The sequence below is a fragment of the Mauremys reevesii genome, linkage group 18 (assembly GCF_016161935.1).
Source record: "Mauremys reevesii isolate NIE-2019 linkage group 18, ASM1616193v1, whole genome shotgun sequence".
In the NCBI taxonomy this organism is placed as follows: domain Eukaryota; kingdom Metazoa; phylum Chordata; order Testudines; family Geoemydidae; genus Mauremys; species Mauremys reevesii.
The window spans coordinates 1,042,259-1,061,242 of record NC_052640.1 but is presented as its reverse complement, the minus strand read 5'-3'; the positions used below and the strand labels follow the sequence as shown (position 1 = coordinate 1,061,242).

The 18,984-nt window shown below is 38.6% G+C and overlaps 1 protein-coding gene across 1 annotated transcript in view; it reads right to left on the bottom strand.

Annotated features, from left to right (window-relative positions):
* The window catches only part of PITPNB (phosphatidylinositol transfer protein beta), a 73,908-nt gene that overhangs the window by 27,858 nt on the left and 27,066 nt on the right, over positions 1-18,984 (bottom strand). The gene's annotated exons all lie outside the window — the stretch shown is intronic.

Here is an 18,984-nt window from a genome sequence, read left to right as displayed (position 1 = left end):
ATGCAACTTTAAGCCAAACGATGTTATGCAAATCCAATTTTCCCGTAAGAATTAATGTAAATAGGGGGAGTTAGTTATCCAATAGGCCAATACCCAGTCAAAGAAGAAAATTAGATTGATTTGGCATGATTTGTTTTTGACAAATCCATGCTAGCTATTCTTTATAACCCTATTATCCTCAAGATGTTTACAAACAGATTTAATAATTTGAGCCAGTATCCTTCTGATGTTCAGCTGGCTAGTCTACAATTCCCCAGGTCCTCTTTGTTCCCCTTTTTAAAGGCAGATACTATGTTTGCCCTCCTCCAGTCTTCTGGGACCTCACCTGTCCTTCATTACTTCTCAAAGATAATTGCTAACAGTTCTGAGATTGCATCTGCTAGTTCCTATTGTACCCTATGATGAATTTCATCAGACCCTGCTGACTTGAATACATCTTATTTATCTAAATGTTCTTTAACCTGTTCTTTCGCTATTTTGGCCTGCATTCCTTCCCCTTTGTTCTTAATATTCATTGTATGGAGTATCTGGCTGCCATTAACTTTTTTAGTGAAGACTGCAACAAAATAGGCGTTTAACACCTCAGCTTTTTTAATATCCTCAGTAACTAGCTCTCCTTCTCCAATAAGTAGCGGCCCAGCACCTTCCTTTGTCGCTCTCTTGCTTCCAATATAGTCAAAGAACCGCTTATAGCTATAACTCATTTTGTACAAAATCAAAGGTAGACACTATCCTGGGTCCACAGAGTTTACAATCTGAATTGATCAAGTACACACATCTATACATGCACTGTTTTGAGTTATAATTATTACGTAACTATTTCCGCAACACTCCCTCAAGCTAGTAATCACACATTGGCTGATTTTTTGTAGACATTATAGCAGAAGTAAGTTTATAATATTTGAGAGGGAAGGGGCAGATATCCAGTGCTAAGCCATTTACACTACCCTCAGATTGTAAACTGCTTTGAACAGTTCACTTTAAGCAAGAGCACAGAACATTTTTCCACCAACTTACACAATATAGAAAAATGCCAAGCAACTAAAATTAAGCTAAACAAGACCAAAGGTGCTAAATGTTTACAAGCTATAATTTACTTTAAGCATTTCTATAGCCTTCATCTTTGTAGTATCTGAGCAAGATATTGATTAGGAAGTTAGGACTTCCTAGAAACCACAGGGACAGAAGCTATCACCAACAAAATGCCTGACAGCGAGAAAGGAAAAAAAACCAAGTTGAAGTAATAGCTGGAGAAAACAAGTGTGAAGAGACCATTAGGTCCATGCAAAATGGGATGATACAAGCACTCCTGGAGTGCTGAGCACAATTTTGGATGCCGATTACAGGAAAACTACTCAAGGTCAACTATCGAGGATACATTTTGAGAGAGGAAAAACCTTAGATGCATACCGAAAGTGAGGGCAGGGAAGCAAGAAGAGCACAAGACTCCATGAGACTTAGTAGCAATCTTGTCATGCAAATCTAATTTACCTTCAAATAGACTTGGCAATCCAGTCAGCTGACTGCCTATTTGACAAGTCAAATATTCCATCAAGAATGTCCGTAGATAGGTGGCAGCTAGCTTTTTTAATCGCATTGTGGTGCCTTTTGTTAGCAAGCCTACTTAAATGTCTTGGTCACTCACTTTACTACATGCTAATGCCACCTGTTGGTAAAATGGTGAATAGAAAGTTGAGCATCTTGATTGTCTGGAATCTTTTAGAACAAACACGGTATGTATCTATATCTTTGTTTGTATACCAGGCCATCAAGAAAGTTCACAAAATACATTATCCAAGTTAAAAAGACACGATCCCTGCCTCCAAAAGCTTACAAGCCTAAACTGACAAGACCTACATAAAAAGTAACTCAGATGGGAACGGAGGCGGGCTCAATCATTAAACCTGTTCCCCCAACACAAATGGGAAAAAGATGTACAGCTATTAACACTGTCCCTTAAACAAATGTATCATAGATATAAACCCTCCAGACCTCCCTCACCGGAGCAAAACAGTCAGCCCACATTAAATGCCCATGTAAAATAAACCCCCACTCCTCCCCTCTCAACAGAAATCCCCTTCACAACTGCCCCTCCAGACCACACTTGGCTGAAAATATGAATATTTCCATGCTAATGAGGGTTGACATATCACATCTCTGTATAGATCCCTCCCTTCCTGCTCTGTTCCTCCTCCTGCTGCTGCTTACGGTTCCATTGTAGTTGCTGCAACGAGGAGAGGCCAACTGACCACCTCACTCTCCATATGATTTCGGAGAGTAAGCATCCTGGGAGGGAGGGGCCACATGCCTGAAAACATTTTGATTGGTTGGAATCTTTTGGAACAGCAGCAGTTAGAAACAGAACTGAATGGCTACTGGTTGATTAGATTAGGAAGTATCTCTTGTATTACAAACAGCATTCCAAAAGTAGCGAGTCCTTAACAGTGACAAATTATGCAGAGTTGGGGAAGCAAAATCATTTGTATGGAAATTTTTTTTACTAGATACGAACATGGAAAAACTAATAAAGCTAAGTGCAAGTTCTGTTCTTCTGAATATGACAAAATGGAGAAACACTTGTTGAATTCTTGTGACATGTCCTGCTACTGTGAAACAGCAAAAAGTGAAAATTGGTTGGCATCAAAATTTGTTTGCTTTTATACATTCTCTTTCGTCCTCAGCATCATCATGAAGCCTGGATTCTTTAAATTAAGGTGGTGATATGAGTGACAATGAAAGTGAAGCCAATTCAATTTCTTAATCTTCTAATAAGAATTTTGCTACTCCATCTGCTTCAGCATTGAGAACTCCTACTCCTGGAACATCTTCAGATGTTCATCAAATTGGTTTTAAGAGGTTTTTGGATAGAATGTCCCATGACCGGAAAAACAAACTTGACTGTACATTTGCTAGATGAATTTATAACAGCAACACATCATTTCATGTAGTCAAAATTCCTTATATACTAGATTTTTTTCATAAATTGTGCCTAATTAAAGTACCATGTAGGAAGTAGCTTGTAGGAGGTCTGAGTGCCAAAGCAGATGTGTAGTAACAGTTGGCACTCTCATGTGTCTAGTGTCTGATGGACGGAGCAATATTCGCAATGATAATATCAACTTGACAATAAAAAACTTCACAACCAGTGTTTTCTCAGGTTTTGCATTGGAACGCATAATCACCTCACAGCCCAATATATTGCTGACCCGTTTACAACTATACCTCTACTCTGATACAATGCTGTCCTCGGGAGTCAAAAAAAAAATCTTACCGCGTTATAAGTGAAACCGTGTTATATTGAACTTGCTTTGATCCGCTGGAGCGTGCAGCCCCGCCCCCCCGGAGCGCTGCTTTACCGCATTATATCCGAATTCGTGTTCTTGGGTCGCATTATATCAGGGTAGAGGTGTATTAACAACTGGATCCAGGGAAAGTTGTTAACTTAGGGTTAACTTCTGACCAACAAGGCTAATATGAAATACACTTGGGCTTTGTTGATAAATGAGTAGCCACATCGTCTGTATTCTGGATGTGATGCCCATATGATGACGCTTTTCATTGGTTATTAAGACCAGACAACTTTTTCATCACGTGTCAAAAATGAAGAGCATTTTCAAGTTTTTCAAAAACAAACAAAAAAAATACTAGCAGCCATTTTTCTGCATCACTTAGTATTTTATCTACACTGAGGAAGCCTTGTCATACTCAATGGGTACCTATTAAATGTCTAAAATCTTCAAATATGCAAGAAGTCTCTTCTATTAGCTGCTGCTGAAGAAGAGATGGCTGGGTGTTACCCCCAAGTCAGCAGACATTCTTCAAGACTGTCTTTTGGATGCAAAATTCTAAATTCATTTCATTGCTTGAAACCATAGCTCAGTCTATCCCAAATATGGAAAATTACAGTTCTACATTGTCTGGTGCCAAAAATGAGTTCCTGAACATTAAGGAACATTTATGAGAACACTGAACACAGTTCACTTAAAAATGCTGAAGAAAAAGATGATAAAATAGTATCATGGGAAAAACAAGCGATCACTCCTGTTCATAATCTTGATCCATGCTTCCAGGGCCAAGACCTTTCTGATGATGAATTTGATTCAGCTTGTGACTGCAAAGTGGCTATTACAATTTTTAAAGACTACACAAATGAACAAACGATTCTCATGGAAGTAGCAAGTTATAAAGCAACAAGTATCCCACCAAGTTGTAAAACAATGTGGAATGCAAGCCCAGCAGTGTAATCTAAACAGCTTGCTCATTCAGCATAGTGGAAAAGGTTGCATCTTGCATTCTAGCTACAGGGACAAAAATTATTTTAACACTTCCATATACTACTGCATGTGGGGAATGAAAATAGTTGGGGAGTCATCCAGTCAAAAACCAGAAACCAATTGAAGACCTCTACTGCTGGGACACTGGTGACTGTGCATCATAATTTAAGATTAGAGAAGAAAATGACAGAGGAAGAGTTGACTCAATATTCATCAGATGAAGAGGAAGAAGGAGATAATGATGAATTTGAAGATGACGACAAGGATATAGATGAAGCAGTTGAAGCCGATTCAGAAAAAGATAATAACGAAAAAGCAAGATGGTTGAAAAGGAAGACTGAGCTACTGATGAATTTGAAGGCAATGACCACAAAGATACAGACGAAGTAGATAATAATGAAAAGCAAGATGCCTGAAGACTTGGCAGGCTGCCTATGTTGGAAAAAGTCATTAAGTGGATTTATGCCTTTTATAGTTTCTATGTGATTGTTTTGTTTAATTTCATTTCTTTTGTAACTATTCAGTCTTGAATAACATTCACATTTAAATGCTAACTTTACATTGCTAAAAATATTTTTTTTATAACTTCATTTAATTTTTATCCTATGTTCAAAACAATTAGATACTATTAAAAAAACCCAAGACAAGAAAGAGAGAGGGACAGGAGATATAACTATGACAAGGTAAATAAAGCTTAGTTTATATCATTTTTTAAAAGACTGAGGGGATAGGACTGATGCTTAGCAGGATAAGATTTGTGGAGGAAGAAGAGAGAATTATCACAAAGAAGTTACTGGTATTTCCCAAAGCCTGCCTCAGAGGCTGTTGCACGGAATAATGTTTGCAGTGTTTTCAAGATGAAAAGTGAAATTAAACTATCACCTCTTTTACTGCATCCCTTAAGATTAAAAATGAAGTGTAATCAATCCCTAGGCAGAGACACAGTAACTGAAACAAACAAGTCACTTAACACTAAAATTAGAACACCTTCCTTTCCTCCTTTCTGGGAAAAAAAGTTTAAGACAACCAAATATGGGTCAATTGCAGAAAGTACATAGTTTAGAAAAGTCCATTTTCTCTGTGGCTAGATCAGGTCCCAGTAGTCAAGAGAAAGATCTATTGTATTTGGCACAAACATATAATATAGCACTCAGGATCTTATAAGACAAACACACAGAGTTGTTTATACAAAGTGATGTTATTAACAGGAACTGCCAGAACAGACTAACACAAGAGCCCAACTAGCCCAGTATCCTGTCTCGGAGTGGCCAGTACTGGATGCTTCAGGAAATGTTACCAAAAAATCCATTGTGGACAATTATGGAATAACTCTAAATAACAGTGAGCGGTTGACTTATCCCATAAGGGTTTATATCACTTTAAAATACAAAACAAAAAAACCTGTCTAATGAAACTGTGAAGGTGCCATATAAGTATCTAATCCTTTCTTTCAACCATAAATTCTTAACCTCAGTGATCTCCTCTGGCAGTGAGTGCCACTGGTTAATTACATGTTGCAGGAAAAAAAATGTTTTTCCAGTTTTAAATTTCACTGGATTTCCCCTTGATCTTTTATTATAAGATAGGGCAAGTAGGAGCTCCCAGCAGGTCTTCTCTATACCATTCATTCTTTTTGAATGCAAGGCAAAGTTACAATTCAAGCTAGAAATAACAAGCAGCGTATGATGGTCACAACCCTGGTGAGCATTTCTCAACCCATCAGAACCAGTTCTGTTCCTTCATCCACAGGAACTCAAGAGACAGAAGTACTAATTTAAGACTGAAAATTCTGTAGCTGGCATATGCATTCATCTTTCTCTACACAGAAGTTAGTATCATACCACCATACACAGAACGCAACTGCATATTTTATTTTTAAATCTAGAATTCTCCACTACAGGTAGAAGGGAGCTAAAACTAGCTCCACTTTGAAATTTCAACTTCATAGGATCATGGCAGCCTATTCAACTGCCAAAGTGAAGCTAATAAGTAAGACTTGTCTGATAAAACAGGATACAACACAGCTAGTTAAGAATTTTCAGTTAACTATCATTTTATTGGGTGGCACGAGATGAGACAAACTGTTTTATTTTGCAAATGCTCAACTTTTTAGTGGGTGGATAGAAATTTAGTTATGAAGATTTTACAGCGATCATTCAAAAATATAATTAAAAGGTTGGATAAAGAATAGAATGAAGTTTTCAGAAGAAGAAAATCTAGTCAGGTGGGGTTAAAATGTGCTTGGGAATAATGCTGATGGTAGGTTGAACATTTATTAAGGCAGTCTGGTATCCTTCAGAAAAGAAGTGAATATCAAAATATCTCGGCAACTGAAGGAGTTTCTCTCAAATAACTTCAAACTGCTTATTTACATAATGAAATTAAAAATACTCTAATTGTGGCATTTTAGGGCTGGTCTACACTGGGAACTTCCATCAGCATAGCTATGTCTCTGGGGTGTGAAAAATCCACCTCCCCGAGACATGTAGTTAAACCAACCTAACCCCTGGTGTAGATAGTGCTATGTCGATGGAAGAATTCTTCCGTTGATGTAGCTACTGCCTCTGAGGGAGACAGATAATCTATTCCAGTGAGAAAACCGCTCCCATTGGCATAGATTATTATTGAGTGTCTACACTCAAGTGCTACAGTGGCAACAGTTTAAGTGTAGACATACCCTCAGCGATGACTAATGTATTAAGCAGAGAAACTGGATGAGCTGACGGGATGAAGAGATAAGATGAATTGGGTTTACAAAACTCTTCAATAGCAATTTCACAAATGAAGTTAGAAAAAATAAACGTTATTTGTTTAAATATTTTGGTTGTACATTTAAGTCTCTAAGTTAAGCCCTTTTCTAGTTTTAGTCAGTTCTTAATAGTCATTTGCTACACAAATTAAAACCATTTAGGAGGTCAGCATCACTGCTCACAAACTTAATGGGAAATCTGTGCTCCTTAATCCAAATAGGAATCATCAAAATGGAAACTAATTAACTATGTGCACAGATCCACTGGGAGCAGAAATTATAGCCCATATTGTCTCATTGTTAAGTGATGTTGCAACATTCTGGATGACGACCTGGTTTTATATACATCGTCAATGCCATATAATAAGGCATATCAGAATTGCGACAAGGATTCAAATCATTTGCATTAAAACAACAATCCACATTACTGGCAATGTAAAGAAGATGCAAAATTCTTACAGAAGTACACTTTGGTATTTTTTATAACCATCTCAGGAGACACTGCTTCTCTTACCTCTGTAATCTACTGCAGTCAAAGCAAGTATTATTCAAAATCTTTGTTTTGGAATACTATGATCTTAGCTATCAAGGTAACTAGTCAGCAAGTCAGAGTGGCCAACAGATTAGCCTAGAAGAACCTAAACTGTTGGAGTTGGACTTAAACACTGAGGGGTTGCATAGGGTGTCTTGGAGCAGCCCAAAGCCAGACATCCCCACACTGTTCATAAATATGTCGTATTGTTTATTATTAGTTATCTATCACCATTGCTTTTATGTCAAAATTTCATCCACAAAAGGTGATGCTCATGTGGCTTTACCTGACCAGAAAATTAAGACAATTTGAAGCCACTGCTCATGCTGTTTCATAAGAGAGGCAGCAAAGAGTCATGGTTAAAGAATGCTGTGCAGTTTAGCATAGAACATGCATAACTGTTACCACCCTGAAAAGTGGGAGTCTCAAATCCACTTAAAAACCTAGCAGCTAAAACAGTCACTTGTTCCCTGCTTTTCAAAAATAGTGTGTAAATAATCACTACCTAGACACCTGTAATGTTAAGTACCACTTACTAATGAGGCAAACGACTGGGTTGACTTAAATGGCAAAGACACCTAATTTCATCGTTACAATGAAGCCTGACTTCAGCAACCATCCAAAGGACTAGCAAAAGTCTGAACAAAAGAGATGGGTCTATCAACTGGTCAACACTAACTAAGGATATTTTTAAAAGTTCTCAAGAGTGAGGTTGCCTATTGGAGATCCTGCTTAGAGTAGTTTTCATCCAGGTGTATAATAGTTAAGGTACTTTACCAATACTATAGTTAGTAATTGCCAGTGATACCACTTATACCCATTTTGAGAGCTTTAGAATGGAAGTAGGAATTGACCACAATTGAAATTTTACATATGCCTGAGACTAATTTAGATTCTTCTTCCTCATTGTAGAATTCATAAGAGGAAACACTACAAGGTTGTTAACTTTTAAAACAAAATTTTCTACAAAAAGGCAAACAGAAATGTTTTCATGATTGTATTTTAATACTGCAGTAAGAACAGATATGGGGATGAAAGATGACTAAAACCACAAATTACTGAAGTACAACTGGAAGTAATGAAATTAAGAAAGGAAATGTTAAGTTGACATCTTTCTAGTAGCCAGGTTAACAAGACTATGGAAGATCATTAGGCTAGAATAGAGTTCAGACAATGCGGACTTTGTAGTAGACTACTACATATTTCTTGCAACAGATGAACTGGAAGACTCGGAAGGTCCTCTTCAACCAACCGATATCCATGGAAATTCAGCTATTGCTCATGTGCAGTTACTTTGTACCCCCCAAGAAGTCTCGCTTCTGATACATCTAAACACAGCACATATCAACAAGATAAACTGGAGAAGCTGCTCTGAAGCTATTCTGGGCCACCAAGTAAATACACTTTAAAAAAAATGCATGAACATGTATTCAATAGATTGCAACATTTCCTTGTCCACTTCAAGGACACTTCAAGATGCACTTCAAAAACTGCCTAAATACTTCTTTATCCAAAGACAAGGATGGGTCAAAAAAACAATCTGTTTTCATGTCTAATCACCATGTTTTATAACCTTTCATGAAGGGTATTTTCCACCTGTCTCACTTCTGAACAAAAATGATACAAAAAAAAGTTTGAAAAAACATTAAAAGGCCAAGCAAAACCACTAACTAGACAATTCTACAAAAGTACTCTCAATGGCGTTAACTTTGGTCAGAGTGCTTTATCCACCACACTGACAAGCTAAGGAAGGAGCATAACCATTGCATGTTTGCATTCAAAATCTGTGTCAGTTAAATGCATACCCACATATTTAACCCTGAGACTGAGTTACTATGATAATAATCTCAGTATTTGATCCAATGGTAAAATTTCAACCTTCTAAATATCGGCGTTTATGTTCATTTGTGATTTTGCTGGGATACAGCAGTGAAAGTTGTTGCATGTTTCCTTTCTATAAGCATACTGCAGTGAGCAAGTATATTCCTTCATATGAGACAGTTTCAGCACACAGTACGCAACCTGAACTCCCAATTATAGCTGCAAATGAGCAGTCGCATGGAATGAGACAGCCTGCTGGCTTGGTTAATATTCTGTCTCCTTTAGGATCCCACAGGGGGAAGGGAGGATCGAACGTAAAGAAGCCCTTGGCTCACGGTTTATGGTGCTTGCCACCAGCTGTAGACTTCGCATCTCATTAATTATTTTTGAATACTGGGGGTGAAGACAGCTGTAGCCTACTTGAATCTCCAGCTCCTGGGTATTTTGAAGGCTGAATTTGGTATGCACTTTCTGCAATCCTTTGGAAAGAACAAAAGCAAATTTGCTTTGCAACAGAAGCATATTTTAAATGAGTTTCAAGTTACATTAACAGTACAGAAGTGTTCTTAATCTCCAAGTTATTCTGTGTATTTCATGTTTTTAAATACAACTTTGATAAACAGTAATTAAACTGCTCGTGTAGTAGGCTGACTGGGTGGCATAAGAGAGGGGACTTGCTAAATAAAATTATATTCAGGGTTGAATAGAATTTAGTCAAGAAATGTTTTGCTCTAGACTATTAATTATTATGTAAGAATGCTAGCATGTTAGGTTTAGGGATATACTAAATGCATTTTTTTTAAAAATTAAAGTTGGTTTATACTGTCATAAAAGCTATTCATTCTCAAAAAAAGCAAATAAAATAGAAAGTGAATGAATAAATGCAGATGCACAAATCCTAGTGCTTGCAAATGAGAACATTCTTTGCATTTGGAAACAGCCTGGAATCTCCTAGGATGGTGGTGACCTAAAGTGCTACAAATGTGGTCTGTATACATTCTGAGTGAGCAATGACACAGGTCACTTCTGGTGCATACAAGTGCCACCAACAGATTCTCCAGTTGCATCAGCATCTACTTTGAAGTGTGCTGCTGACCAACAACCCTGGCTGGAAGACTATCCCCACTGCAGCACTAGACTTTATTTAACTGGAATGTTATAAAAATATGTTTTGATATCTACTCACTTCTCAATACAATTCCTTGGAAAAGTGAGTGTGATCATTTTAAGGAGCCTAATCATATGACCTGTATTTCGTGGTTAGAGAACAGGCTAGAAGAGCGTTTATAAAGAAGCCAGCAAATGCACAGAACAATTGAGATGAGCCATTGGAAGCCCAAACAAGCATGGCTAATACTGGAAATAACGCCCATAATCTGGGCCAGAAGTCCTTACTAAATATGGCATTCTCCTGCTGGATAGGTTTGGAAACTACTGACAGAACTGGGGATATTATTTATTTGCATAAATGTTATTGCAATCAGGGCTCCAATGTGCTAGAACTGTACAAACACTTATCAAAAGGACAGTTTCTGTACCAAAGATTAATTACCTGGATTACAATCTACTATACTAGGTGACCAAATACAAGCAAATGGAGGAGGAGGAAGGTTTATGGAAAATAGATCCTGTCAAACTAACTTGGTATCTTTTTTTGATGAGATGACAAATTTGGTTGATAAAAGTGTTGATGTAATGTACTTAGGCTTCTGTAAGGTTTTTGACTTGCTACTGCACAACATTCTGATTAAAAAACTAGGATATAAAATTAACATGGCACACATTAAACAGATTAAAAGCTATCTGATAGTTCTCAAGATGTGATTGTAAATAGGTGATTGTCATTGAGTGGGTGTGTTTGCAGTGGGGTCCTGCAGGAATTGGTTCTTGACTCTATGCTAGTTAACATTTTTAATTAATAAACTGGAAGAAAACAAAACAATCACTGATAAAGTTTGCAGATGAAAAATAATTGGGAGAGTGGTAAATAATGAGGACAGGTCACTGACTCAGAGCAAACAAGATCACTTGGTTAAAAATGCATGTTTACATGACTAAATGTAAAAGTAGACATCTAGGAACAAAGAATGTAGGTCATACTCACAGGATGGGGGACTCTATCCTGGGATGCAATGATTGAAAAAGATTTGGGGGTTGTGGTGGATAATCAGCTGAACATGAGCTCCTACTATGATGCTGTGGCCGAAAGAGCTAATGCACTCCTAGGATGTATAAACAGGGGAATCTCGAGTAGGAGCAGAGAGGTTATTTTACTTCTGTGTTTGGCACTGATGTGACTGCTGCTGGAATACTGCATTCAGTTCTGGTGCCCACAATTTAAGAAGGATGTTGATCAACTGGAGAGGGTTCAGAGAAGATCCAGGAAAATGATTAAAAGATTAGAAGACATACCTTATAATGACTTAGCTCCTTGAGTCTATTTAGCTTAATATAGAGAAGGTTAAGAGGTGACTTGATTACAGTCTATTAGTAGCTACATGGGGAACCAATATTTAATTAGGGGTTCTTCCATCTACCAGAGAAAGGTATAACATGATCTAATGGCTGGAAGTTGAAGCTAAATACAAATTCAGACTGGAAATAAGGCATAAATACTGAACAGAGAGAGTAATTAACCACTGGAACAATTTATCAATTGTTGTGGTGGATTCTCCATCACTGACATTTTTTAAATCAAGATTGGATATTCTTCTAGAAGATCTACTCTAGGAATTATTTGGGGCAAGTTTTGTATAACAGACCATACGAGGTCAGAATGGATGATCATAATGGTTCCTTCTAACCTTGGAATCTATGAAGGTGGAGGATGAGATAGAAGTAAAACCAGCATGTGGCCACCTGCCTAGTAGAATAATTCAAGTCAGATAAACACTAAACTTAGAAGTATAAAATCAATTACCATTTCAAGTTAAATTTACAGAATCATCAACTATACCAAATTATTAGAAGCTAATTATCAGGAGACCTGTGACAGTCATTCTTCAATAGTCACGTGATCAGAACAGTGAACCCTCTGAGACTTTTAGGGTTTTTTAAAATCTTCAAAAAGGATCAGCTGAGAATTTTAACAGTTAAGATTTGTGCACATATAGACTTTAGAAGACAGGTTTTGGGAGAGGGGGAGAAATGACTGTTTATTACTATGTTTTTAATTGTCTCAGTTTCAATTATCTACATAAAATATGCAATTATGCAGCACCTTATGTGGCGCCTTATAGACTAACAGATGTATTGGAGCATGAGCTTTCGTGGGTGAATACCCACTTCGTCGGATGCAAGTATAAAAAGAGTTTGAAGAGATTTACATTAAAGGAGGGACAAATATGAGACATAAGGATGTACAAAATAATGAATGGTACAGAGAATGTAGTTTGGGCACGGCTATTCACCATTTCCGTAATACAAGGGCAAGGGCTCAGTCAATGACATTGAAAGGCAGAAAGTTCAACTTTTTCCCCCCCTCCAGGGAGTAGGATGTAGAATTTGCAAACAACTTTCCTTCCTATTCTCCAATTTCTTGTGGCTGTCTATTATGAGTTCACAGGTTATAATGAACTACAATATGAAGACCAAAATCAAGACTGCCTCCCTGAGCCTTGACCTAATGAATATCTGCATTCTGACATCACCTGACTTTTAGGCAAATTCAGAGTTGTATCTTAGGCTGGCAGGTAACGAGTCCTTTGTTGGGGAGACAAGTTCCACACTGTAGGGTATATTGCAATATCCGTCTTACCCCACATCTACAACAGCACTTAGAGTCGGTGTTTAAGGCCAGAAGGGACAACCAGATCATCGAGTCTGATCTTCTATATATTGCAGGTCACCAACACCCGCACACCAAACCCAACAACTGAAATTAGACCAGGTATTACAGCCCATAGGAGAACAGACTATAATGTGCTATAGGGAGAGGATAGGAGGACCTCCACAAGGGCAGGAAATTGAATAAGTAAGATGTATACTGATAACCCTGGCAAGTTATCTGCATCCCATGTTGTGGAGGAAGGCAAAAAATCCCTAAGGTCACTGACAATCTGACCTGGGGGAAGTTCCTTCTCCACCCCACATATGGTGATCAGTTAGATCAGTGGTTCTCAAACTCAAAGGATAGAGAATTCCCTCACCACTTCCTTGGGTAGTTTCCTCCCATGGTTAAATAACTGATATTTTTCCTGCCATAAAGGCATTTAAACATTTTAGTCAGTCACCTCTCAGTCTTTTTCGAAAAGCTAAACAGATTGAGCTCCAAGTCTTACTGTAACATTTCTCTAGCCTTGAAAAATTTGTAGCTCTTCTCTGCACATTTTCCAATTTTTCCATATAATTGTAAGGTTGACACCAGAACTGTACGCAGTGTTCAGTACAGTTTCATCAATGTCATATACAGAACTAAAGTCACTTCCCTTCTCACTACTCTCCGGTTTCTACATCCGAGGATTACATTAGCCCCTTTTGCCACAGCATCACACTGGGAGCTCCTGTTGGGTTGACTGTCCATTATGATGCCTACCTTCTTTTTAGAACCCCTGCTTTCCAGAATAAAGGCTCTCATTCTGTAAATACTGCCTGCATTCCTTGTTCCTAGATGCATCACTTTGCATTTGGCAATATTAAACACATTTTGTTTGAATGGGACCAGTTTACCCAGCAATCTAGATTGATAAATAACAGCAGTCTTATACTGCATTCTGCCAACCTTTGTATCATCTGCAAGTTTTATCAGCAGAGACTTTATATTTACTTCGAGATCATTAAGTAATATTACATCTATACAGTCACCTTCAGCAAACAAATTTGTAATCTCAAAGAATGAGATCAGGCTTGACAAGACCCATTTTCCATAAAATGACGTTGAGAGGTGGTATCTCTCTTTCTTTCTATTAACTGCCAGGGGGGCAGTCACAAAGGAGGGGGGGTTGGATGGGGTGGCGGGGGGCAGTCAGAGGCAGGGATTCCAGGGGCAGTCAGGGGACAGGGAGAAGGGGTGGTTGGATGGGGCAGTGGTCCTCGGGGGGGACTGTCAGGAATGAGAGGAGGGGTTGGATGGGGCGGCGGCGGTCAGGGAGCAGGGGAGTGTGGATGGGGCAGGGGTCCGAGGTGGGAGGGGGACGTCAGGGAACGGGGGGGGTTAGATAGGGCAGGCCACGACCCCCTTCCCTAACCGGCCCTCCATACAATTTCTGAAACTCAATGCAGCCCTCAGGCCAAAAAGTGTTCACGTTTATGCTCTTGAGCATGCTAACATAGTCCAACAGAGTCCACACAGAGCAGCTGGAGCACAACGAGAAGCCTGTGGCCTGGGCGGTGAACCCAGAGGCACCCCAACCCATTCAAAATTGTCATGGCTTGCCCAACAGACCACATTGGCCAGTCTGCACAAGTGCCACAGGGTCAGTGGGGAAGACTCCGCCCCCAGAGATGGCATCACTATTTGCAGTGTTCATTGGACACAAGTGGTGGTGAGTGACATAAGTGTGTGTACATGTATGCACACTTGCAAAATTACTCTAATTCAAGTTTAAATCTAGTAATTTTGCAATTTCATTTCAAAATCAGGAGGATTATGGAAAATTAGCATGCTAGCTCAGCGATGAGAAGGCTCGAATTTGGTTGTAGAACTTTCATAGACAATTCACTGAGGGGTAGATGGGCTGCAGTTCCCCACCCTCCTATTAAATGCACAGCATTGCAACAAACACTATGAGATCCACTTCTGACATCACCACCACCAAGCTGTGGACCGGAAGAGATTTTGTTACTACGAGGTCTTCAGGTATGTGAAAAGAGTCCAGAAAACACAATTTACCAAAACAAGCAAAAACTCCACTACAACGATGGGAAAAAAAAAAACAGTGAACCTGAGATCTTCTTGTTGGAAGGAAAGGAAAGGATAACTATAGACCAAAAGAAGTATGTGATCCCTCTAATGCTATCTTTAAGTCTTCAGACAGATTGCTAAATGTTCATGAATTCGGACACTGAAAAAGCCACTTATTGAAAACAAGCATCTAATGAAAGATTTTCATAAGCCAACAGCATTAACCTTCTCCCACAAAATATTTTTACAATGAAGACCACACTTTGCTGAAAATACAGTGGAGTTCACTGACATCTTTATAGAAATACTGTACATGATTCTTAATGTTAAGGAGAACATCTTAAAAGAACAAACTTTCACTGTAACTAGATCATCACTTGTGCATTCAGGCATTCATCATTTATTTAGCTGTCGGTGTTGTACAATAACATTCAGCTACCTAATGTGTTTGCTAATAAGTTCTTTAAAATGTTCAAAAATTGTGAAAGCTAAAGTCAATAGCTGTACTTGTGTCAGTAAGATCTCCATGTCAACACAGAGCACGGCCTTCAGCAAAATTGCTACTTCACAATTATAACTTAATTTAAGGTATCAAAACTAAAGCAACAAATGTTCAAACAAGAAAAAGCATATTTAAAGGGTTAGTGCTATAACAATCCATTCTGGGTAAGGCAGAGGGCAGATTCAATCAATCAGTGGTTGGATGATCTATCAACATGCAGATCTGAGGCTATGTCTGCACTTGGAGCACGGGTGTGACCTCCTGCTCATGGACATACTTGTGCTAGCTCATCAAGCCAGCGCACTAAAAACAATGCTGGTGCCCTGTGACCTATGAGAGTGATGTTAAATAGAAATGAGCTAAATCTAAGTAGAGAACAGGTTTTGCGGCTAAATATAGGGTTGACAACGCGGCCTGGTAAATAGTGGGTGAAGTGAAGTGAGACAGCTCAGAGGCAAGCTAGATATAAGTTAGGACATAACACCAGGTCACGATGTAAACAAGTTTGGTTCTAACTGGTTTTTAAAATGTTTTAGACAAAATGAGAATGGTTTGGAAGGATACTATCTATGTTGATAGTTACACAGATGTTAATTAAGCTAATGTTTAATATTAAATAGCTAATAAGGCAGTAGAAGGTATTTTAATTATGGTAGAGGAAATATAGATATGTAAAAGGCAAGTTAAATACTAACTAATTAGGGGGTGTTATAAAAAGGATAGATTAAAGTGCTCACCCACCTTGAGGGTACTATTAGCGAAAGGACTATATAACTATTCTTCTCACCCCTGGATGCACCATTTCATCTTAGAACGAGAGTTTAAAATGGAGTCTATGATTATATTGTAATTCCTGTTTGCTTTAACTATTTTATTTTAAATAAAGTCTTTAACTGTATCGATCATTGTATCATTCACAGTCCTCCACTAAATTTAATCAATCTGTGACAGCCTCAGAGGCTTGAACCTAAAGAATTAAATTTGGTTATTGGTACTATTTATATTTAAAAAGACTAATTGAAAATATGTAAATCAAAGATCACAACCCACAGTAGCACATACTAGACACCCTGAGTATGTACCCAGGGGTTCCAGGTGGGTTTGTACAACTTGATCTCTGCCCTCTTGTGCATTTACATTACAACAATCTTTACATAACCTCACTGTCCTACCCATAGTTCTCTATAATCTTAGATACACACGTAGCATCTTCTATTAAGTACACTGAATGCTAGAGTCCATGCAAGGCACGTATAAGATGTCAGTTAATAAGGCAAGGGCTTACTCTCAGCTCATCATACAGTATCTGCAGTAAATGAGACAGCGCACCTGTGCATCTCTTCAGCAAGCCTGCAGAAAAAGTTGTAGGACATTATACTTGAGAAACTGTATGGGATCATGTAAACAGACATCATAATGAATACTAAGGTCTTGCCTACAACAGAAGTCATGGGGAAGTTTGAGTGAATTTAAAGTGCAACAGCTATTCCACACTAACTCCCATGCAGAAGTTCTCATCCGGCACTGAGAATGCCTGTTTGTGGATTAGATTAATCAGCTTCCGAAGTGCATTAACTTAAACTATACAAGGGCACGCAGTGGAGAATCAATGTTCACATAGAAAGATAGTGACGAGCAGTTACTCAGAAATAGCGACATGGAGGAAAAAGCCTGGAATAAACGAGCTCTAAGGAGCATGTGCAACCTTAGCTTTGGCAAGTCAGCATTTTCGCTTACCTAAATATGCAGCTTTATAAATTCTGTCTATGGAAAAAAAAACATTCCATCTTCTGAAATTATTTGGCCAGACACCACTAGAACACCCTATTCTACAAAATGATGTTTGCGCTGCTCCTAGCACTTTGCACAGGGGAAGGGGGGGGGGGAATAAAAATAAAATAAAATAAGATCTACCTGCTCTTGGGCAGGACGGGAAAGATCAGCAATAGGAGATGAGAGGAGAGAAAATATTGCAAATGAAGAGTCACAGATAAGTTCAATCTGGTATTTAAGCAAAAGTTACCATGATTAATCCATTTTATTTTAATTTTTTTCTGGAACAAGAGACCAATTTGTGCAAAGATGCTGAATCACTTAACCCAAGTCTGGTTAAGAGTAGAAGGAAAAAGTGAGATTGTCTGGATTAAAACCTCTCGATGCACAAGACAGAATTGTTGGCACTCTTCTCAGACACAGGCCCTTCTCCCAGGCCTGAAAGAAGGAGCCTGGACTACAGCCAGATCACAAATAAACAAAAGCTCTTTTCTGAGTTTAAGGAAAATATATATATACAGCCAGAGCATAATTCCCAACAGCAGCAAGTCCTTCTTAGGAAGTGAAACAGGCAACTGTTGAATAAACAGTACAGCTAAAAAAAATGCAAAGCTTCTTGAACACTGAAGAGAGAGAGGAAAAAAATTATAATGCAACAGGGCAACAGCATGTGGTGGATTCAAAGGCTGTTTCAAAGGACAGTATTTCAAAGGCACCTTTGGCATCATTTGCAACAGTGCAATAGAGAACTCTTCAAAGAAACGTCAGCCTTTACTTATATAAATTACAGCAATAAGAACATGAAACCATGAACCAAGATGCTTTGGTTTTTGCAATTCCTTTCAGAGTGAGAGAGACCCATCCCAGGCTCCACAGAGAAATGGCTCTAAAACCTGGGCCAGTGGCCAGGCTAACAGAGACCAAGGTAGTAGAAGATAACAGTACTACTGAGGTGGTACAGGCTTGCGTCACCACAACTGATAGGAGTTATAATTGAGCAAATACCTCAGTTCAGCCTCCCAGGCATGTAGCACCTGAAAAGCCCGTGTAAAAAGGGCGGTTACATAAGGAAGGAAAAAAAGTCTATCCCTGGGCTTAACTTAAGCCAGTTTTACATGGCACCATTCATATTTTTGTTAGGATATATGCCTGTTTCTCAAGAAAACCTCCTGAATGTGAACTGATGCAGCGCTAAGTGCTCAGATAGACAGAAAATCTCAAAGTTCTCACCTCAGCCCTGTGTTAAATTTTACCTTTAAGCTTTAGACTGTTAAGTGTCATCATTGTTGGTTAGCAGACATGTTACGTGGCCATTGTTGGCAGAGTTTGAATGCTCGTACTTCAAATGAACAGACCTCACTACACAGTAACAGGTCAGCACCAAGAAGATTTTTTATAGGTTTACTGTCTACCCTCTCACCACAGTGCTTCAGGGAGGTACAACTATACACAAGCTTTTACCACCACTCTGCTCATTCTCCAACAACCAGG